The sequence below is a fragment of the Myotis yumanensis genome, unplaced genomic scaffold, assembly GCF_028538775.1.
Source record: "Myotis yumanensis isolate MYYU_CA2020_CCGP unplaced genomic scaffold, mMyoYum1.0.hap1 SCAF_3, whole genome shotgun sequence".
NCBI lineage: Eukaryota > Metazoa > Chordata > Mammalia > Chiroptera > Vespertilionidae > Myotis > Myotis yumanensis.
In genome coordinates this window covers 67,289,339-67,313,140 of record NW_027223754.1, presented here as the reverse complement: position 1 = coordinate 67,313,140, position 23,802 = coordinate 67,289,339, and positions in this window count along the sequence as shown.

Genomic DNA, 23,802 nt, shown 5'->3' with positions numbered 1-23,802 from the left:
GCTGCAATTTAAATGTTGGAGACAGTTCTTAATTTGCTGACATTGTCATGTTACAGTATCTCCTTTGCATATCACACATTTCCAAGTCTGTCATAGACAGAGTCTATAATAATTTTATTGTTGTCAATTCCATTTCAAATTTATTCTTAGTTTAAATATATGTCAAATGTCACATGTAGTAATTGACTTAAAATTTATTTAAAATAGTTGTTCTATTTAAAATTTCCATTTAATATTTTTAGTAAATCTGGAAGTGTCTTTCATTTCTCTTTCTTTCAGCTCTTATTTTTTATTTTAGCCACCCTTATTCTATACAAAAGCAAACAATGAGTTTTGATCATTTTCTCTCACCTTTGAGTTTGTTACCTCACTTCCTTAGCCTTGCCTTCCTCAAACTCTCCCGTCTGGGACTATTGATAGTCTGCCACTACTGTCTTTACTGACAGTGTTCCTCACTGATTTTTTAGTCTTCTTGGTTCATACATAGACCTAAATTAGAACCCCCTAGATAAACATGTAGGAGCTATTGTCTCCCAAGTCACAGCTTTCAACTTCCTTTACGGAGGTAGCTATGTAAGTGGTACTGATTGTGTCATAGAATTCTAGTTTCACTCTAAGATAGGAGATCAGTCCCAAAGCTGGTTGCCTGGTGGGAGCTTGTCTCTATCCTTCAGTCCTATAGCATTGAGGTTCCGTGTTTAAAGGCTGTCTGAACCCTGGATATTTAACAATTGATATTCTACCTGCCATAGAAAACCTATTGGTCAGCATTGTCTGAGATCATATGGATCTTGCCAAATCATTTAGCCTGTTTCCAGTCTGCCTTGACATACGTCTGGAAACAAACTTTTTAAAAAATATATTTTTATTTATTTCTTTAAGATGTTTTATTGATTTTTAGAGAGAGAGAAAAGGAGAAGGAGAGAGAGAAAAATAAACATCGATGTGAGAAGGCAACATCAATCAGCTGCCTCCTGCATGCCCCCTGCTGGGGATCAAGCCTATAACCCAGGCATGTGCCTGATCCCGGATAAAACCAGCAACCTGTCAGTGCCCAACAAACTGAGCCACATCAGCCAGGGCTGGAACTAGTCTTTGGGGGCGGGGGGGGGGGGGGGGGGGAGTGGAGGGGGGTGTTTGTGTGTGTTTTAAAATATATTTTTATTGATTTCAGAGAGAAAGGGAGAGGGAGAGAGATATAGAAACATTAATGATGAGACAGAATCATTGATTGGCTGCCTCCTGCCTGCTCCACACTTGGGATCGTGCCTGCAACCTGGGCATGTGCCCTGACCAAGGATGGAACCGTGACCCTCTGGTTCATAGGTCGATGCTCAATCACTGAGCCAAAGTGGTCAGGATGAAACCAGTTTTTACAAATAACTCATTTTCATCAGTGTATTTCATGACCAGATATGATTTATACAGTGTCTTGACTGTAAGTTGCCTGTTGCAACCTAAGCTTAAATTTTCCATAAAATGCCAATAACTATGCTATTTTTTAAAATTAGCCTAACAATCATCCTGTTTGCATCTTCCCTAGCACTCTAGTCCTTAAAAAGCTAACCTAATATTGAACTCAAAAATGCCTAAGTAGAATTTAAAAATGTACCCAGATAATCTAGCCCATTTCATTGACTCTGGAAACTCAAAGTGAAATACTATATTGCCTACTTTTGTTATTGTTTACTCTTCATTTCTACAGATATTTGTTGAATCCCTATATTTACATTGCTGTGTACCTTTGGGACTTAAGCAAGACATGACCACAGACCACAAGAAGCTTTTAATCCAGTAAGAGAAAGGAAGATTCATGCATTTTAGAAGTTCATTGATAATCAATTGACAAATTAATAACCTGGAAATAATATATTTTCTTTTTATACTAGCTAACTCAGCTAGAATGATAACATTAGGGGATCTCTATCTCTATCTCTATCTCTATCTCTATCTCTACCATCTATACCTATGTATCTATCTATATCTATATCTATATCTATATATATTAATGTATACTTCTTTCCTTAAAATTACAGGGCAAGAGAAGATTTCACAAACCCAGAAGATTAGAAAGTATCCTGAATGAATACAATAATATAAATCAAAGAAAGCAGACAAAGATGTCAGAGTAAACTCCATGTCATACATTCTTATTCTCCATACCTAATAAAGCAAAGAAGCAAAGAAACAAAAAGTAAAAGCAGCAAAAAAATTATATAGATATAGATTTATATATGCTTAGCATTAATCAAACTAAGTTAGAGTAAAATACTCATATCAGATAGTTAGGACATTACTGGCCAGAGAAAGAAAAATTATGAATAAATATGTGAGTGTTATTCTACCTCTCCTATAGCATGTTGGTAAGAAGTTGATGGTGAGAGTAGTAGGAACTGCTTTGCTAAATGTCTTCATTTAAAAAAAAAATTATACCATTTAATTTTATACCAGAAAACATGCATGAATAATTTAAATTCCACTAATAAGTTGGAATGAATATTTCTTATCAAGAATAATGTAAAAGTTGCCGAAACCGGTTTGGCTCAGTGGATGGAGCATAGGCCTGGGGACTGAAAGGTCCCAGGTTCGATTCCGGTCAAGGGCATGTACCTGGGTTGCGGGCACATCCCCAGAAGGAGATGTGCAGGAGGCAGCTGATCGATGTTTCTCCCTCATCGATGTTTCTAACTCTCTATCCCTCTTCCTTCCTCTCTGTAAAAAATCAATAAAATATATATATAAAAAAAGAATAATTTAAAAGTTTATCTTTTTATAAAATGAGTATTTTATTGTTAATCAATTTGAGGTTAATTATATTTTATTAGTTATCTATTGCTGCATGACACATTACCCCCACATTTAGCAGCTTAAAACACCAAACATTTACTATATCATAATTTCAATGGTTCAGAAATCTTGGAGCAGCTTAGCTGGGTCCTCAGGCTCACTGTCTCACAGGTCTGAGATCAAGATATAGGCCGGGGCTACAGTCATCTCAAGGCTGGACTGGAGGAGGAGCCTCTCTCAAGCTCACTCATGTGACTGTCGGTCCTGTTGGTTATCGATTGGACACAGTAGTTTTTACACTCTTAGGGATCGCAACTGAACAGCTCAAACATGGCAGCTGGTTTCTCTCACAGCAAATGAGCCAAGAGAGTGAATGAAAAGACAAGCAAGACCAAAGTCACAACTCTTCGTTAGTCAATCTTGGAAGGAACAACCCATTGCTCTCACCTTCTGTTTATTAGAAGGGCTGATACCAGATTGTGAATGCTAAGAGGCCAGAATCACTGGAGCCATTTTACGGTTGCAGACCACATTCATATTAAATACTATTGTTTAATTATAGTAAGTTAAAATAAATAAGATTCCAACAGTCTGACCTCTATGTTGTTCAGACTTTTTAAGGAAAAAAATTATAGAAACCCAAATCAAACTAGCTTAAACTTTAGCCAAAACAAACAAACAAACAAACAAAAAAACAAGCCCTCAAACTTAGCTAAAAGTAATTTGTTTATTTAACAAAAACATCTCAACATCTCAGGGTTGTCCTAACTAAAGATCTAGCAGAATTCTGTTCTTCCCCAACACACAATTCTGTTTTCTAAATATTGCTGAGTGGATTCTATTGGTCTTGTGCTCCATGCCCATCCTGGAATCTGGGGAAAAATAACAGAATGAAAATCTAAATAATATGAACTAAGATTTGGGGAAAGAAAAATTAAGGTACTGTTATAGCAATAAAGGGCATTGGCTAACAGACAGGCAAATCACTGCTGCCCATTGTACCCATCTGTCCCTTGATGCCCCTTTATGCCCTTTACAATGTTTGTAGTAAACCTAAAGAAGTACATGATGGCATATTTTGTTTGGCTAGCAGTGGTTCTCAACCTTCTGGCCCTTTAAATACAGTTCCTCATGTTGTGACCCAACCATAAAATTATTTTCGTTGCTACTTCATAACTGTAATGTTGCTACTGTTGTGAATCGTAATGTAAATATCTGATATGCAGGATGGTCTTAGGTGACCCCTGTGAAAGGGTCGTTCAACTGCCAAAGGGGTTGCGACCCACAGGTTGAGAACCGCTGGGCTAGAGGGAATGAAAAGAGAACCATCACCCTGAACTACGTTCTCCAGCCCTTCTGTTTGTGACATGTTCAACTTGAACACCACCATGTTATGTCTCTCTATTAGTTGAGAAGGTAGGAAGGAGAGGGAGTGATTAATTAGTGATCTCAATCCCCAAGAGATGGTTAAATGGGGAAAAAAATCTTCACCTCAAAATTTAGAAGAGAGGCTGGAGTACAGAGAGAAAGCAACTCAGGCATGGCATCAAACTCTTGTGTAGAAGGCCCCCTGCACCACCATGTGTCTGCAGAAAACATGACACCTGCTAATACCATTCTGTTTTTTCTCTGCTGGAAGGAAAACACAAAAGGTCCACAAGAATAATATCACCATATAGTCAAGATACTTATTGTTTTCTGACATGCAGAAAAGGCATAGCAGAAGGAATCAAAAGGAATGAAACAAAACAGATATCCTGGAAGTTATGGGTATATCGTAGCAAAATTCAAAGACAGTCTAGAAAATTTAGCCTCTGTGAATGTAAGCCTTTTCATTTGTTGGAGGGATTTTATTTTCCTCATCTCTACTACTTGCTAGATGTGGGAATCAAATGAAACTGACTGAATATTCTCTAGCTCTTTAAACTGCTACACATATTGTGGTATTTCCACTATGCCCTTCCATCATATATTCTATTAGTTTGGAGAATTTCTCTTTTTGGAACAGTTCTTACCCATTTGGAGATCTGTAAACTTTTTGCATTCTTCCTATTGACGCTTTCCATGAATCCTTTCATGTTTTAAATCCTAGACTCACTGAAATAGGGTAGTTATTTAGACTATTCTATAATCAAGAAGGTGACTTTTGAGGGGTCATGATATTTATCTGGCAAGTAAATTATAACCCTCAAGTCACCATCATTTCCTTGTTTATATTTGATTTCTTTTATTCAGCATCAAAATTTCTAATTACTGGAATCAAATTGTCATCAAAATGACTTTCTATCTTGAAAGCCTTATTCACTCTATTTCTCATTATCTCCCCTCAATCTTCCTTGGACTTATTTATTTTTCATTAACAGATTACTATCTATATATCAGATCATTATTTCCTTCCACCAGTTTTATTACTTGCACCTCATTGCATTCACACAGCTATTGCGATCTTCTCAGGTCATTGCAAAGTTTCCTTTCTGTTTCCCTCAGATGATACAGTTCTTGTAATTTTGATATCCTTGAAAAAGTGTTGAGCTGAGTTGTATTGCCCCGCGTCTTGAAAAAAAAGAAAGAAAGAAAGAAAGAAAATCTAGGCAAAAATAGTCTTGACACATAAAGTGTGTTACAGACCCAAAAAAAGTAATTTAAATCAAAATGATATGAATCAAATCTGATTTTCCCATAGAAATAATGGTAAAATATTTGTGACAGACAGGCATAACATTGAATTTTTTTTAAAAAATGCCCACAAGTTTTATATTTAAACCAGTATAAATATTTTTAAAATCAGAATACTAAATATATTCAAATGTTTTAGTGGAACAAGCTTATCAATCATATAGAATTTTATTTAATATATTGTTTAATATTGACCTAGTTATATTTTAACATATGAAATCTTATCTTAATAATTTCAGACATTTGTTTTGGAAAAGTTAAAGAGGAAATAAATATTATTACTAGGTCAAAGTGTTCTGAAATATTTTTTTCCTTTTGGTAAGTAATAATGTGAAGTAAAAGAAAGTGGAGGTTTTAAAACAGGGTGGATTCTTTGATAAACAAATCAAACTATAGATTAGAATGGAATTATGTGTGTGGCTCTATGTGCTGATGAATTGATCATTTGAGTGTAACTGGCTGAAGTTCATAAATGCAAAATTCTAGAACAAGTCTAGCAACCTGCTTCCCTGGGGGACAGACTTGCAAAGAGAATTTGAAATAGGTTTCAAATGGAAGGAGTCGCACTGAGTTTTGCCTTCTTATAGCAATGTTATTCTCTGAGGTCACGGCAATATTGCACTCTGTAAATTTTCACTAAAAGCCTCTGTGTAAGAATAAGATTAATTAATCTCATATATTTCTTGGCACATGGTGGGTACTCAGTGGCTATTTATTGAATGAATAAATGAACTAATGGTTTCTGGATAGCACAACAACCACTTGAAAGTTACAGCAAATGGCTGTTTATATAGAGCTCCAAACAGGAACCTGAAATGGCAGTTTGACTACACTGAACCCTTTTCCCACCTCAATTTATTTCAGCCCATTTTTGTGTATTGAGCCATCACAGCCAGAGCACAAGCACTAATCAAAGACACCCAAGTGCAGATTTACTCACAGTCATGCCTGTGGAGTTGTGCACACCATAAATATTCCGCAAAGCTTTCTCTTAAATCTGCCTACGAGTACCTTACAGGATTATGGTAATATAAAATTCTCTACCTTCGTCGTATTTATAGTAATGAGTAGTTTAATTGACTTCCCTAGAGCAGAACTCTCTTCCTTTTGAATTAAAGTAAGAGTAAAGATGGAGATATTAAACTCTATTAATAGTGTAAGATGTAATAGATGGCTCAACCAGAAATAGCTGACTCAGAGACAGACAGAGATATTTTAATTTCTCAGCAATTCATATGCAAGAAGTGAGTCTCCCAAGTACAGAATCTGGAAATGTGGGTTCTGCACAAATTACTCCAAGGCCCAAGTCAGAAAATCAGGAAGAGGGACCTGTGTTTTTAACAAGTTTTCCTGGTGGTTTTAATATACTCTAAACTTTCTCAACCATGCCTTAAGTTTTTTCTATGGATTAAAGAAAAATTTCCTTAACTGTGATTATACACTATCTTAAGCACGTTGTCCTATATAACTTAGCCACATTGACAACCAACTAAAGAGTTCTAAGAGTAGCCATAGTAGCTGTATTGATAATAGCATTCTCAAATATTTTCAGGGGAAAGGCAATGCAATTAATAATAATCTCATAACTTTCTTGGCACATGGTGGGTACTCAGTAGCTATGTATTGCTCTGGCTGGTTTTCTAAGTGGTTAGAACATGGACTGAAGGGTCCTGGGTTTGATCCCAGTCAAGGGCACATACCTTGTACCTCGGTTCAGGCTCAATCTCCCGCCCTGGTCTGGGTGTGTGCGTGAGGCAACCAATCCATGTATCTCTCTCACATTGATGTTTCTCTCTCTCTCTCCCCCTCCCTTCCACATTCTCTGTGGAAAAAAATATCCTTGGGTGAGGATTAACAAAAATAAATAATAATAATACTAATTGCAGAGAAAAGTCATAAACATGGCTTTAATATGTGTTAGTAGTAGCTACAAACTCACCGGTATTAATTGGCCCCTTTCAGTGAGTTTCCACAATGCAGATGCACTGTGCCAGGTATTTTTTCCATTGCAATGTTAATAAACACTCACAGCAGCACTATGTGGTAGAAATTACTGTCTCCTTTTCAAATAGGAGACTGGGGGTTAGATAAACATGGTGAATGCTCACAGGACACCAGTCCGTTCCTTTCTTTCAGAGAGTTTGGATTTTAAATTTAGAGAAACTAATACTCTGCAAGGGGCAGGAGAAGTAAGGCAGAAACAGAGAAACCTACTCACCACCGCCCTGAGGAAGCACTGAAGCCATTGGGTCCTTGGGGTCTGGGAGATCCACACATTTCTGAAGCTGAAGCTTCTCTTTTGAAAGTCCAGGTGCCTGCAAGTCCACGAGTCCACTCCCCATTCCGTTCCTTTTCTCTGTTCCAGATTGGAGCCTAGGTTTTTACTAGCCCCAGCCCCACCACCACCACCACCCCACCACCCCACCCCACGCCCCCCGCCTCCGGATTTTCTGGTTCAGTACACCTGGGATGGAAAACTCTCTCCGGTTTGGGGAAACATGGAGCGCTTGCTCCCTCACCACCACACTCACAGCTGAACCCAAAGCAGCTTGGCACAGGCAACTTTCTTTATCTCATTAATATAATTTGCCTCCAGTTTTTCCCTGTCTACTCCCGCTAGAGCCCAGCTTCTCTATTTAAAAATTTAAATTTGGATTATTTGCACAGTAATAGGCATTTTAGAAATGTCCTTTCATTTCTCAGTGATATTGGTGTTTGAAACCTGAATTCTCATCATGATTCTTTCCACTAAACAACTTTCAACTGTCAGGGAGCGCGGGGAGAAGTTGCCTGAAACCCTGACGCACAGTACACATTCCATAATTGTTGAATGAATGAAATAATAAATCTCTCATGTTTTGCACACCGAACACATATTTTTACATGTTTGTCCTCTGAACTTTCCTCTCCCTTGGCATTTTCTTTTTGTGTCAAAGATATAACTTTTCCCCCTAATGTCCCTGCATATAATAATTAGACACTTTTAATATCTTCTTTTTAAATCCATATTTCTCTGGAATCAGCTTTGCTTATTTTGATCTTGGTTGTCATCTTTTATGCTTCCAGTGTTCTTTATTTATCTATCTGGTAATTTCTGGTTATCCGTTTTTATTCAGTCATTAAGCACCAAGAGGGTGGTGTGTGCTTCCTCTTTTGTTGCATGTACAGGATGATTCTTCACCCTTTCTGACTGGGAAAGCTGCAGAGACCCTGATGCATGGGGAAGAGTTGGGGTTAACTAGTAGTTCTCACTTTAGGGTGAACAGACAGGTAGCTGCCTGTCAGGCAGGTCCTCTGGGGTCTCCAGAACTGAGAGGGTTTTATCTGAAACTCTAATTCTCCACTAGAAACCTTTGCTCTCACCTTATTACTATTTCAGTTTCTTAAGAGGAGAACCACTTGTCCTTTTTGCCAGCAGTTAGTGTGTGCGTGCGTGTGTGTGTGTGTGTGTGTGTGTGTGCTGGTGAGATGGTGACAGGCATTTTGCGCAGTTGATCCTTTTTACAGACCTTCAGTTAGTCCTCTGGTTTGAGCTCTGTGTCTTCCTGGGGCCCTCCATGGTAAGTGCTGTCTTTCAGCTCAGTGCCTCTCTGGGATTTTGAAAGATAGATTAGTTCTCATTCTGCTCCAGTCTCCTTGTAGTGTAAATGTGTAGTCTAATTTTGAATTCGATTTTGATCCCAGACTTATTAAGAAGTGCTGTTAACTTTCTGAGTGGTTGGTTGTTTTGTTGGCTTTTGTTGTTAATTTCTAGTTTTACGATGATGGGTTCAGAAAATGAGATATTTATGGATTTGAATGATGGTACAATATTAAGTCTTTAAAAACTTATTTATTTACTTATTTTTGCTACTGAGGACATTAGCAACAAAGTAAATTTTTAGGCTGCTTTTCAGTTGAATTATCTTCCTGTGCTCAAAGGATTCTCCTCCAAATGAGTCTTAGGGTTGGTCCTTCTCTGGTGATAGAAACTGGTGGGTAAGCTCACTTCTGCATTTCCCGGGAGATATCAATATCTGGCTGCTCTCAGTGAAGGATACTAATGGGACTCCTTAAATCTTTAATCTCTGTCTATTGCTCAATAATCCTTATTCTCTTTGATCTTCTGGCTATGGGCTATTGAGAATTCTCTTCCATCTAAATGAGAATGGGACATAGGAGTGGAGGTAATGTGGAGACTAGTTTAATTTGGAGATTTCACCATTTTCTGAAGGTTTTTCTTCTCCCCTTTTTGGGAGGGCAAGGAGAGGATAGTCCCAATCCAATGCTTTGTTGGCAAACTGCTTCCCTACCTTTTTGTATTGGATTGTCTATGTTGGACTATGCAGTTGCCTCACCAAGTATCCCCAAGAATGTAAGTCATAAACAGTTTTAGTCTTGGTGAAGTTTTCAGACTTATCCCACCCCCCCACAAAACACACACAGGTCACACACACATAAAAATACAGACACAGGTAACACAGAATCCTTCCTTCAAAGTTTAAATAGATGATTTGATTTTTTTGGGAGGGGAAAATAAGTCCACTTGTTTGATTTATTCCTCATGCGATAAGTTTAATCAACTGCTTTTGAAACTAATTGGGTATTTTCTCGATCTAATCTCATTTGATTCCTGTAGTAAAATGATTAATCCAAGTTTTGTTCTAGTGATAGCACTGTGTTTTTTCTTCCCTGTTATAGGATTTGTCACATTTACTTGGTCATTTCTATTATACTTAAAGGCAAGAAATGCACATATACGCACTCACTTTGATATCCTGAGATCAATAGTTTCTTGTCTTTTTTTCCTTAGAAAATACAATGCTTCCATTAGTGAAAAGTGTTCTAGTTTTGAGTCTAGATGTCCTTTACAATGTGCTCTACTTACCTCATTGGACTAGGCCCGTGGTCTGCAAACTGCGGCTAGCGAGCCACATGTGGCTCTTTGGCCCCTTGAGTGTGGCTCTTCCTAACCCTTAGGAGTACCCTAATTAAGTTAATAACAATGTACCTACCTATACAGTTTAAGTTTAAAAAATTTGGCTCTCAAAAGAAATTTCAATCGTTGTACTGTTGATATTTAGCTCTATTGACTAATGAGTTTGCCGACCACTGGGTCACTAGGCAGTGCATGCAATTTCTTATAAGCATGCTCACACAAAATTACATCAGAAAATCTTAAGTAAAAATACAATACATGTAATAAACATCTGACATTGAGGGAAACATTTCTTCTGTGTATGTAGTCTCAGTAAACTTACCTGTTAGAAGTCAATTTACCTAACCTTGAACCATTGACACATGTATTTGTTAATTAGGCTCACAAGGAAAAACTTTGGATGTGCTGTATCTCCATTCAAACCTCTTAATGTTCTAGCTTTCCTGACCTATGTTGAGCCCCCTTCAGTGTTTTATTTTTAGTACTTTCACATGCCTAGGCCTTATATGCAAATTCTACTCTACTCAATCATAAAATCAAATAAGCCTTTTAAACTCCAAATTAATCAAACTATCTGTATTTATTTGTGTAGCTCTGATCCTATTTCTTTACTTGTTGCTTGGGAAGCATGCATTGGATAACAAAAGACTTCCAAGCTCTTGGAATATCAATGAAAGTCCTAATTCCCCAACATAAATAGCTAAATATCAATTACAACAAAAGCAAACTTCTTTACCTATCAGCACTTTTTTCATCTTTATTATACTTTATAAAAGATAAGACACCACGGATAGGCAATGTCAAGCAGGAAAAAAAGAAAAATAAAATGTCTAGCATGCTTTAATGGAGGAAGCAGGACGTATGCCCCTTTCTGAATAGAAGAGTTAGCTGAGACAGGGCCTTCTCCAGTTAAGATTATGGATATCTGCCAAGTTCACAAGGAGATAGATAATATTTCAGTATAATTTTGACTGAAGGCCCAAAGGATGAACCTGGGGTCAAACAGAAAAGAATTCCTCACTACCCTAGATATCCAAAGGGAGACACCACACAATAAAGACCAAGAAGTTGGAAATAGGAAAGACAAACTAGACCGGCGACAACCTTTGAGGTTGAGAGGTCTGTAGACTAAAGGAAACTGATGGCAGGTGTGCTGTGAAACTCTGTATTTTGAAAACACCAGTGTTTATAATTTTGAGGAGAAATACACCAAACATAAAACTAGTCATTTTTATTTGATCCACTAAGCATTTGATTTCTCCTTTACTTCAATCAATATTCATACACGTTGTTCTCTGGATAGAGCTTCACTAGGTATTTTATCTTCTTTCAAAGGACTCCACTCAGTTAGTTTGTGCATATTTTACCACATGGGCAGGAGAACAGTGAAAAGTGATGGCTGAGAAAGTACAAGAAAAAACAGGATTTCAGAAGTGTGCCTTTAGATGAGATATTTTCTTCCTTTGATTATTGGGTTCAGATTGCAGATAGAGACCAAAAATCACTCAATGAATCAGATACTGTGATATCTCATTTAAACCTGGGAATTAGTTTGACAACTTGGGAAAGGAAGTAACACATGACAATTTTGTTTATAGAAGTGTAAGCTCACATTTGCAGAAAAATGTTTTCCTCTTACTCATTTTGTCAGAACAATGACAATTTCGATATGTATTCCCAATCGCATTGGCTACAACTCTGTTAAGAATGGATAGCTAGTCATACTTTCAAATGTAGATCTCTAAAAATGTAATAATAAAAAATAAGGATATAAATAAGGATATAGATTTTAAAGCTTAAAAGTGAGTTTTAAAAAGAGAAAAGTTCTAGATAATTATAAGGAAATTAGAAGCATTTATTATTTATGGAATAGTCTGGAAAGAGTTGAAAGATAATTTAAGGCTGGAGAATGAGGACCTATAGGAAGTTCTAAAACTTTGAATACTGGCCCTGGCCAGGTGGCTAAGTTGGTTGGAGCATAGTCCCACAAACAAAAACGTTGCAGGTTTGATTCCTAGTTAGGGCACATACCTAGGTTACAGGTTCAATCCCTGGTCCAGGAGCATAATGTGGAAGTCTTATTTTATAATTTTTTGAAAATCCAGATGATGCATACTTTTAAAAGGATGGTTTTAAAAAGAATAACCTAAAAAGGTACTCATCTTTATCTGTAATTTTTATTACTTCTTCCTTTTGAATATGTATAAACATCACTAGCATATAATGATCATGGATAATTATACTGGTTTCACATATTTGGTAGAAAAGAGAAAATAAGGGGACATCTCTCATATGAGTTGCAAATCAGAAAATATATGTGATTTAATGGCAGATTAGCATCATTTATTTTTATATTCACTGCATTTTGTTATTTTTAATAGAATTTTATTTGCCAGGATTTGGTTCCACAGTGTAAGTTATTTAACAGATATCATTAGGTTGCTAAGCATTAACACTTAATTATCATATTAATAAACAGTTATTACTCTCTTCTACACTGAGCCTTGCCTCAGTAGCATTAGTATGCATGCACTGCTCTTAGGCAACTTAATTGTCCTTAAAGAAAATCATTACAATTTAAATGAAATTGGGAGCTACTGGTTAGGGAAGGCTGTAGGGCATGCACAATACATACTAAACAAGGAACTGTAATTTCCCCAAATCACATTTTTTTTTAGTAATTTCACATCACAGCACTGTATCTATTTGGTTAAAGGGAAAACAGTTTATTTTTTTTGCCTCACAATTTTACAAGGGCACCATTTAACCAAGGGCAGGCAAGACTCTGGAATGGTAGCAAAGGAACTTGAGTAAATCAAATAATTTCTTTACGGCTAGTAAATTGTTGTCAGCATTTGCAACACAGGCAATGAAGCAATAAAGTATAGCATGGTGGGCAGCCATCAACCACTACGTCTGCCTCTAGGATGGAGGGCAGCAGGAGGCCAAAGACTTTATGGAGACAGCTGTTGCCTCTCCCCACATGTGACTTTGTTTGTTCATTTCACAGCAACACACTTCACATGCTGCCTCAAAAATGGGGAATAGGGTCGCCCTCCTGTGTCATGTTATTTTTTCCTCATAGCTGAGAGCTCATTTTTTTGCATCCTCTATCATAAAATGACTTAGTCTAGTGATTTACATTAAACATTATCCGCTATTGAAATGCAAAGAGTTTAAGTATCCCTGGAATCTTATTTTTGATAGATAATTGATTAATGTTCTACATAACGGTAGCAACTCTTCATTTGTAGTAAGTGAGTTATTTGAAAACAAGTATTTAATTCATGTATTTGGCATTTTCAGATTAATTTGTTAGCAACTGAGAATTAACCTTCCTAGTGTCTAACTTTGTAAGACTATAAGAGGAGTGATTACAAATTGAATAAAAACCTGCCCTTTCTGAAACACATAAGCAATAAACTAGGAATTTAAAATATTGAAATGAAATCACAAGACTGCCAGGTGTTGAAGTTTCCGGAACTAGGCACCTACTAAGCCCATTGCAAAGGTTTCCTTTTACTGACACAAGTGGGATATTTCCATTTTACATTCCAATTACAGATCTCCATTTTGCATATTAGAAAACTGAGATGGAAAAGCCTCGTTAATTTTGCATAGGTCTTATGGTTATTAAATGACTGCACAGGGTTTAGGTTCCAGGCCTGTCTGCCTCTGGAGCACATATTCATATTTGAGCATCTTACCACAAACCCAAAAAATCACCTGTATTACTAACCAAGACCATCCTCCTACATCTAGAACTTTCTGTGAATGCAGCAAGATAACACTAATTTAGTAATCATTGCAAAATAATTTATGGAGCTTCCCTCTTCTTAGGCAATATGAGTTATTGTATTTGTTTTGTGTTTTCCATTAGGAATGCTTCCTGAGTAAATCCTATATTATGTCAGTGCTTCATAGAATTTTGTCCTCCTTTCCATGGGAAAACCAAAACAAATTAGAGAGCAGAAGTGAATGTAGAAATTGGCAAATGTGATGCAAAGTGTCTGGAGTCCTTGTGGTGGTTTATTGAATTTTCAGATTGATGACAGAAGTATGTCCTTAACCTTGTGCTCCCTAGGAATGTGAACTTGGTTTTGTCCCCCAGAACTTCAGCTTTCTTATAAAATAAGGATAATAATAACTTATGTCATACTTACTCTATAGTTTTAAAGGGGACAAAATAGATATTCATGGTTTGTTGTTAATACCACAAAACCATGAGCAAGTGACAATTTGTTTCTACTGAGTTGTCGCAGTATAGGAGGAAAGGCATGGATTTTAAACTCAGTCAGATAGACCTAGGTTGGAATCACAAACATGAATTATCTGATAATGGTAGGTTATTTCTTCTCTCTTAGTTTCAGTTATGGTGTCTTAAAACGGAGATAATAGTGGTATTATATAGGTGAAGTAAAGATGAAAGAAAATGTATGTAAATTTCTAGAGATATTTATAGAGAATATCTGGAGAAAATGATATCAATAACTACCATTAAACCACATATAAGTGGAATAGTCTAACAATAAAAACTACAAATTAATTCCATAAACAATGTTCAGAATTTATATTTAGTCTTTATAATTTACGTTATTGAGTCCAATTTATGCACCTAACCTAGATTCACTAATTCCCACTTTCCTTCTCTGTTATTTGACCAATAGAGAATATTACCACGGCAGCCTCCTCTGCCTCATTATTAAACCTGTAAGCACTGTTAGCTATCTAACCACTCCTGGACTAAGGACTAGGCAGTCTCCATCACTTCCATTGCAGTGGGAGTTGAAATAACTCCAAAGTCCAAGACCACACATAATGCCGTATGAAACTGGGACCGGTTTAGTAACAATCTGCATTTGCTTTCTCTCCATCTTTGCTGAACTTTCATTTTTTACCGTCATCTTAGCACCTTGAATTTCATCCACCAACAAAACATTAGCTTATCGTCTTAGCAAAAGCCACAATTTCAAATGAACTTGGGCTGAAATAATTGACCAGGAATGGCCCTGGAAAGTCATTCTGCATGATGAGTTTCAGAGTGGGCACTATTGGAATGAAATAGGACTTGTTATAAGTGGGTGTTAATAAATCTTTGCATTCAATAACTTTATAGTTAGTCATGTTCACTTGAGGTATACGTGAAAGGCAAGTGCAATTGATCAGTATAAGGCCAAAAGTTATTAAATACTTATAATGTGATATGATTTTTATGGCTGTGGAGATCTTATAAAAAGCTAATTGTCAACTTAAGCTAGGCTACCAAAACCAAGAGCCTCTGTGATAGATTTTAAGACTTTTAATATTTTTTTAGTCACTGGACAGTTTTTTGAAAATCAGACCAAAGAATATAGGATTGGTAAAACTGCAAAAGAGTTTGTTGTGTTGCTATAACCTCAAGTGTCTTACATCTAAGTGAGCATCATGACAGTGCAATAGTGCCAGACGGCAGAAATAAATACATGCAAATTAAAGGTCCTCTAGATTAGAGTAATTTTTATGGATTGAGAAATCTGAGGCATTTCAGGATAACCTGCATTAAGTTAAAGACAAGTTGTTGATTATAGAACTATACTAAGAAAGGCTCACTGTGCTTGATAAGTCTCTTTGCATTATGGATGCAGCATGCACATTGCTCCAAACCATTGTCTAGGACAGTGATGGCGAACCTATGACACTCGTGTCAGAGGTGACACACGAACTCATTTTTTTGGTTGATTTTTCTTTGTTAAATGGCATTTAAATATATAAAATAAATATCAAAAATATAAGTCTTGCCCTAACCGGTTTGGCTCAGTGAATAGAGCGTCAGCCTGCAGACTCAAGGGTCTCAGGTTCGATTCTGGTCAAGGGCATGTACCTGGGTTGCGGGCACATCCCCAGTGGGAGTGTGCAGGAGGCAGCTGATCAATGTTTCTCTCTCATCGATGTTTCTAACTCTCTATCCGTCTCCCTTCCTCTCTGTAAAAAATCAATAAAAAATATATTAAAAAAATATATGTCTTTGTTTTACTATGGTTGAAAATATCAAAAAATTTCTATATGTGACACGGCACCAGAGTTAAGTTAAGGTTTTTCAAAATGCTGACATGTCGAGCTCAAAAGTTTCACCATCACTGGTCTAGGAGCTTCTTAATGCTAAAATATTAAAAACCCAGTCTTCAGAGCAGGTTGCCCTGCTGTTCATACATTAATCAATTGACTGATTTATGTTAGAGGAATCATTGGTAGATAAGGATACTGAATTCTAGACATGGGATATTCACATAAAGTTCTGGAGCAAAGCCTTGCCCACCAGGGCAGAGAATTAACCTTCATTTGAAAAGTATAGTTTTGCATGCATATGCTGGTAACTGTTTTAATCTAAGCAACTGCTTTTGTCTGAGTACCTGACCAAGAAACACCACCAGATTATGAAACCAGAAATTTCTACCATGAATGAACTAAGTATTTTTTTTAAAATTCAGTTAGTCCTAAGGTTAAGCAGATGTTATAGCATTAGAAGATTTAATGAAATTGACACATTTAGGTGTAGGCTGAAACAGATTCAGAAAGTGTAAGTAAATGAAATGAACAGACAACCCAGACTCCCTTGTCACCTACTTCTGTTTATCTGATGTGTATCCTTCAACTCACAACTATGTCCTTAAGGAGGGTAACTTTTGACCAATTGACAGAGGAAGAAGAGACTTAAACCTGGCTCACACATAGACTCCACAATACGTTGACACTATCTGGAAAGGGGCTGCTGTCATATTATACCCCCACTCATACATGGCCCTGATAAATATTAGTCAAATTAAATCATATCAAGGGGCAAAGCTGTGGGCAATATACTCATTCAGCCATCCTGTACAGAGTGGAGATATTGTCTATGTATGGATGCACATGAAATGCTTTGTAGTAGATAAAGAAATAAGGATGGAAGACTGTGGGCCTGACTGGTTTGGTTCAGTGGATAGGGCATCGGCCTGTGGACTGAAGGGTCCCTGGTTCGATTTCAGTCAAGGGCATGTACCTTGGTTGCGGGCACATCCACAGTAGGGGGTGTGCAGGAGGCAGCTGATCGATGGTTCTCTCTCATCGATGTTTCTAACTCTCTATCCGTGTCCCTTCCTCTCTGTAAAAAATCAACAAAATATATTTTAAAAAAAGAATGGAAGACTGTGGATAAGGATGTTTGGAGAAGAGAAATATGGATGAACTTACTAAAGAGGGCACAAAGTATAAAGATCATTTTGTTTCATGTCAATGCCCACCAGTGTAATTTAACAAAGATAGATAAGAGATGACCTATACTGTGCATATTAGCCAGTCTCTTTCCTGGCTATCTTGTTACCTGCAAAATTGGCCTGGGAGCAGAAAAGCTATGGTGGCATAGCTGGAAGGCATGTGTTTGTCAAAAATTGTGGGTTACTGTTGCAAAGGCTGAATTACCTGCTACAGAACACCCAACCATTGAAGTAAAGAATAAGGTTGGCTCTTTAACATGGCACTATTATTCATAGCAACTATCTAGTTGCAGTAGATTACATCAGGCACTTTGGATAAAACAAATTACTTTCACTGAAATTGATGCATATTATGGATATGGGTTTGCCATTTGTTGATCATGACCCTTAGAATGCCTGATCTAGTAACAATATCCCACACAGCATTGCCTCTAACTAAAGAAACCATATAATGGAAGTGACTTTTGATAATGGGTGTATGGACATGGGCTTTTCTGATCTTACAATGTTTTTTATTATCTAAAACTAGAGGCCTGGTGCACAAATTCATGCACCAGTGGGGTCCCTTGCCCTGGCCTGTGGGGATTGGGCCGAAACCAGCTCTCTGAAATTCCTCAAGGGGTCCTGGATTGTGAAAGGGTGGTTCTCAGGTGACGCACCCCACAATCAGGCTCCCTCCTCTCTGGTTCCACGTACATCACCCGAGAACCCCAGCTACCAAGTCACCACAGCTCAGTAGCTCCTGCTTTCAATGTCTGCCCCTTGGTGGTCAGTGCATGTCATAACTACTGGTTGGAGTGTCTGCACCCTGGTGGTCATTGAGCATCATAGCTACCGGTAGCAGACAGTCAGATGGTTGGGTGGTTGCTTAGGTATATATATATATAATTTGTTTCCATAGAATAATGGAATGGCCTACTGAAGTCTCTGCTAATATATCAACTTAGGGTCAACACTTTGAAGTTTTTGAGGTCCTCTCTGATTATTTAAAAATCACTTTTAAACCAAATGATTCAAACAAATTATTATCTCTCTCTTTTGTTGGTTGACTAGGTTCAGACGGATGTCCTCATTGTAGGTGTTCAGTTGGCTTAGGTCAGATATTGGGGCTGAGGCTAAGGCTGGACAGTAGCTGATAATGCAGAGGCTTAATGGGTGGATAGCTCACTCATATGATTGAGAGCTGATGTCAGCTGGGGCTGATAACTGGAGAATGAACACATGGATTTTCCATGCAGCTTGGGCTTGTTGTCTAGGTCCTAGAAGGGAACATTCAATACTGGTGTTCTGAAAGATAACGTGTAAACTACAAAATTTCTTATAATTCAGCCTATACTATCAGCACTTATATTTACTCAAAGTACTCCCTAAGACTGGCTCAGATTCATGGAGGTGGAAGTGATGTGGGGTTTAGACTTTATCTCCTGATGGGAGACTGACAAAGTTAAGAGCATATGGAATGAAAGATATTGTTGTGGTCATTAGGGAAATACAGTGAATTCAAATTCATTGTTCTCCTGGAGATTGTATATGAGCTAATCCAATGGCTGATATATGAAGCTGTATTCCAAAGGATCTAGGTAAGAAGAGGAAGAAATATGATTTACTCTCTCATTATGGCACCCATTGATCAACTTGTACAATTTTAGAGTAATTCTGCTAAAATAGTCCTGTTTACCATCAGGGTGATTTCCACCAGAATAAACTATATGAGTTTCACTGGAATGAACGTTGCAAATATCACTAGGCCATATTGGATTCCTCATTCAAAGGGATTAAAAGGCAAAGAGTGAATCACTGACTATCTGATGTATTTAACCCTGATGACCAAGAGAAACTGGGGTTCTTTAGCACAAGGGGTGCAAGAAGGAATATGTATGAAATGATTGAATTTCAGTGTAACATTACTTGGTGTGTCTATGCAGCGAATTCAGTCTGACATGAGCAATACGTTTACACTCAGACTTTTGCATGTGAAGATCTAGGTCACTTCCCTATTCCACTAAGTGAGGTGAAATACTGGTAAAAGTGATGAGGAGGTGGTAATATATACTAGTAATTAATTGGAAGAGAACTATGAATTATATCTTACAAGCAACTGTAGCAATAGGAATTGTAGTATTGCTTGATAACCCTCTGCAATACTTTTTAAAGTTCTGCAATAGGATATAAATGATTGGATTGGTGCCTCTATTCTTAGTGAAACACGTATGGCAACCTTATTTTCACATTATTATTGAGAATGTGTGCCCTAGTCGGTTTGGCTCAGTGGATAGAGCATTGGCCTGAGGACTGAAGGGTAAATGATTCAATCCCAGTCAAGGGCACAAACCTCGGTAGCAAGCTCTTGATCCCTGGTTTTGGTTGGGGGGCATATGGGAGGCAGCCAATAGATGTATCTCTCAAGAATGTGAGCAGATTTGAGTGGTGCAAGGGATAGACTGCCTGAAATCTAATTAATGTGCTCTCCCAACAGTTTTGTTAGGTCCCATCTGCCCCCTGAATTGGGATGCTTCTGCAACTAGCATCCCCTAACACAGTGGTTCTCAACCTTCCTTATGCCGTGACCCTTTAATACAGTTCCTCATGTTGTGGTGACCTCCAACCATAAAATTATTTTCGTTGCTACTTCATAACTGTAATTTTGCTACTGTTATGAATCGTAATGTAAATATCTGATATGCAGGATGTATTTTCATTGTTACAAATTGAACATAATTAAAGCATAGTGATTAATCACAAAAGCAATATGTACTTATATGTGTTTTCCGATGGTCTTAGGCGACCCCTGTGAAAGGGTTGTTCGACCCCCAAAGGGGTCGCAACCCACAAGTTGGCGACCCACAGATTGAGAACTGCTGCCCTAACACTACTAACTGCCTCTGCAATTCTTGAAGTGATAACTGGCCCACTGTAGAGAAAGCAGAACATCTGCAGCAGCCAAGTGTTGCCTTAATGAACCCATGGAGAGCCTCAGACCTCACCATTTCTAGGCGCACAAAGGACCTCTCCGCTAGGTGGTGGTGGTAAAGGGGACTCTCAATTCCCCGGGAACTGTTCAGAAATGTCAGTCATAACCTAAAACTCTAGAAAAGTAACTCCAGTAAAGTTACTTAAATGAGGTGAATTTCAAGCCTGAAAGATAGGAGAAAGGAAGGAGTTAGAAGATAAATACTTTATTTTGCTCCCAAATTTTTATCAAAGCAAACCCTGGAGCCAGCCCAGCTTCAAAGGGAATGGAAATAGACTTTATCATATGACAGGAAGGGATGTGTGCATTACAGGGATGAGATAAATTCTTGGCAGGCAGCTTCCTAGAAAATTTTCACAAACTCATTCCTTTCATAATTTCAAATTCTTTATCTTTTTTTTAATTTTTAACATTTTAACATCCTTTAAAATTCTAATTTCTGAAGTTTAAAAATATTTTTTTCATTGAATTCTTACTAGTTGACATCAAAATTTAAATTTCTAAAAATTTACTTTTATTTTTAGAAAGTTTCTTTGGTGAAGTATAATATCCATTTTTTATCTCCAATTTAATTTTATCTCCAACTTTTCTCTATCTCTTATAGATAGTGCAATAGGCATTCTCCAAAATGAACTCTGATGATTCTTATCTCTTCCTATCCACACCTTTGTAGACCCCTCCCACAATGAACAATGATTAGACAGTATATTCAGTAGACTACTGAGAAAATTACTGTATTTCTTCTGAAGCTGGACCCAAATAAGAATTGTAGTTTCTGTGTTGGCTTCTCTTGCACCACTTGTTTTCTCTGTGTTGTCTTTCTTTTGGAACACTAGGAGACACCAGCCACCAGAATCATGAAAACATTTGAGTAGCCCTGGGGAGAAGTTGAATTGTCTTGTTATAAATCAGCACCAAACTGCCAGCCCTGTAAAAGAGTCCTCCAGCCCCAGTCAAGCCTTCAGAAGACAAAACTCTCCAATAACATTTTTACTATTATACCATGAGAAATCCTGAGCCAGATCCACAACTTCCAACTTAATGTGGTAGTTTGAATATATAAGTTGCTAAACTGCTCCGAAATTCCTAACCAAGAAAAACAATGGGAAATAACACATATTTATTGTTGTTTTAAGCAAATAAATTTTGAGATCACCTATTAATCGGCACTAAGTGACTAATACAGATAATATTAATTTCAGATTAAAAATATTGTTTTATTTCTGTATGTTTTGCTAACACTTTATGAGTTCCTCTTTCTGTCTTGCTTGATTATTTTGTTATTCTCGGTTATGGTATTTTTTTTCTTGACTGACCATGTATATTCAGAAGTGAGATGCTTAAAAAGTTAACTGAAAACTTGGTGTTCACAGATTTCTTATACAACTGTGGACTTTACCAGTTTTGGAGAGACTCCTACCTATCAATCTTTGAAGATTTTACTCTTTGGCTTATCATTTTGCTCAAAGAAGAGTCTTCCAAATGTCTATATGGGAAGTTTTCTGGAGAGTTAGGGAAAGGGACTGGGGCTATACAGTTTTAAGTTTGAAAATTATAGTTAATACTAGAGGCCCAGTGCATGAAATTCGTGCACTCAGGGGCTGGGGCTCCCTCAGACCGGCCTGCACCCTCTCACATCCAGGAGCCCTCGAGGGATGTCCAACTGATAGCCTAAGCCATCAGTCAGACATCCTTAGCGTTGCCGCAGAGGCAGGAAAGGCTCCCACCACCGCCGCTGCACTCACCAGCCCTGAGCCAAACTCAGGGCTTCTGGCTGAGCAGCACTCCCCCTGTGGGAGTCACTGTATCTCATGAACATATATAGCTGCAACAGGTGTTGAGAAATATAGTAAGACCTAGGCAGTCATGTGTCCAGCTAAAAAAGAGGGGACCTACTACCAAAAGGAAGAAGTAGGAAACTGTTACCCTATACTGCTTCTAATACTTTCAGCTTTTTTCTCTCTTTAAATCATTACATTTCATTACATATATTCAATCTCCTAAATTTTTGTTCACATATCTTGTCCCCTCTCTTCTTTTTCCTTCTGTTTATCTGCTATTTATTTTTTAACTATTATTTTAGTTGGTTTGGGCAGCAAGTAAAAACTTATATATTCAACCTTCCACATTAAGTTGGAAGATGATTAAGACACATTTACCGCCTATATAATCGATCACAAAATAGTATATATGTATTTTTTTCATTCTTAATAAAGTTTAGTAGTGCAGATAATATACAGTCAATTTTCATTTTGAACAGCCCTTCCATACAGTAATGTTCCATAAAGTTGTCAAAAACTGAATTTGCAAATAGTAAACCACTGACTTAGGGAAAATATGTACCTATAGGTAAATCTTAAAAACAATTTACCCTGGTGGATTCTATTTTCTTTTTTGCAAAAGAGAGATTGAGGTTCTAAAGTGTTAACAGACTTGCCTGAGGCTGCCCCACATAACAGGTACCAAAGTTAGAATTCAATCCTCACCTCAGAGCTGGATCTTCTTGCATTTCACTCCACTACCCCCTACTGTCATCATCCTCAGGTCATCTCCATAGGAGAGCTGAATCAAGAAGGCAGAGCTGTGACTTGTATCATCTCAGCTGGGAATGTGGATGTCAGGTAACTCACCTTTTTTGCTGCTTTAAGCATATTCACAAATGACCATTAAAGCATCAGAAGAATATACTTTGGGTTACAAATAATTTTTAGCAAGTCAACAAATTCACAAATACAGAATCTTGGAATAAGGAGAATTAACTGTAAAATATTGAACACATCTACTATTATATGCTACATATATGCTAAGAGCTACTCATACTTTGCATATCAGCTGTCTAATTAAAATGTAAATTGCCATATCTGCTATCATATATATTTTTATTGACAAAGGAATTTTGCTAATCCTCCATTCTGTGTTCTCTCCAAGGGTAACATTTAGGAATAATTATCTGAAATAACATGTCTTAATTATAATTGATTATGATTTCCTAAAAGAATAAAACTTTGATATGTCCATAATTTCGGCATCTAAATCATGACAAGCCTGTCAAATTTACATTGTAATTAAAATTGAGCACCTGTTCTAGAAAAAAAAATGTGATTCATTTACTAAAGAGAAAATTGCTTTAAGAGTTTTTCATAAACAATAACCTACTGAAAACTTGAGATAATGAATTTCTAGTTCAAAATAATCTACTTTCCAATCCTCACTTTTAA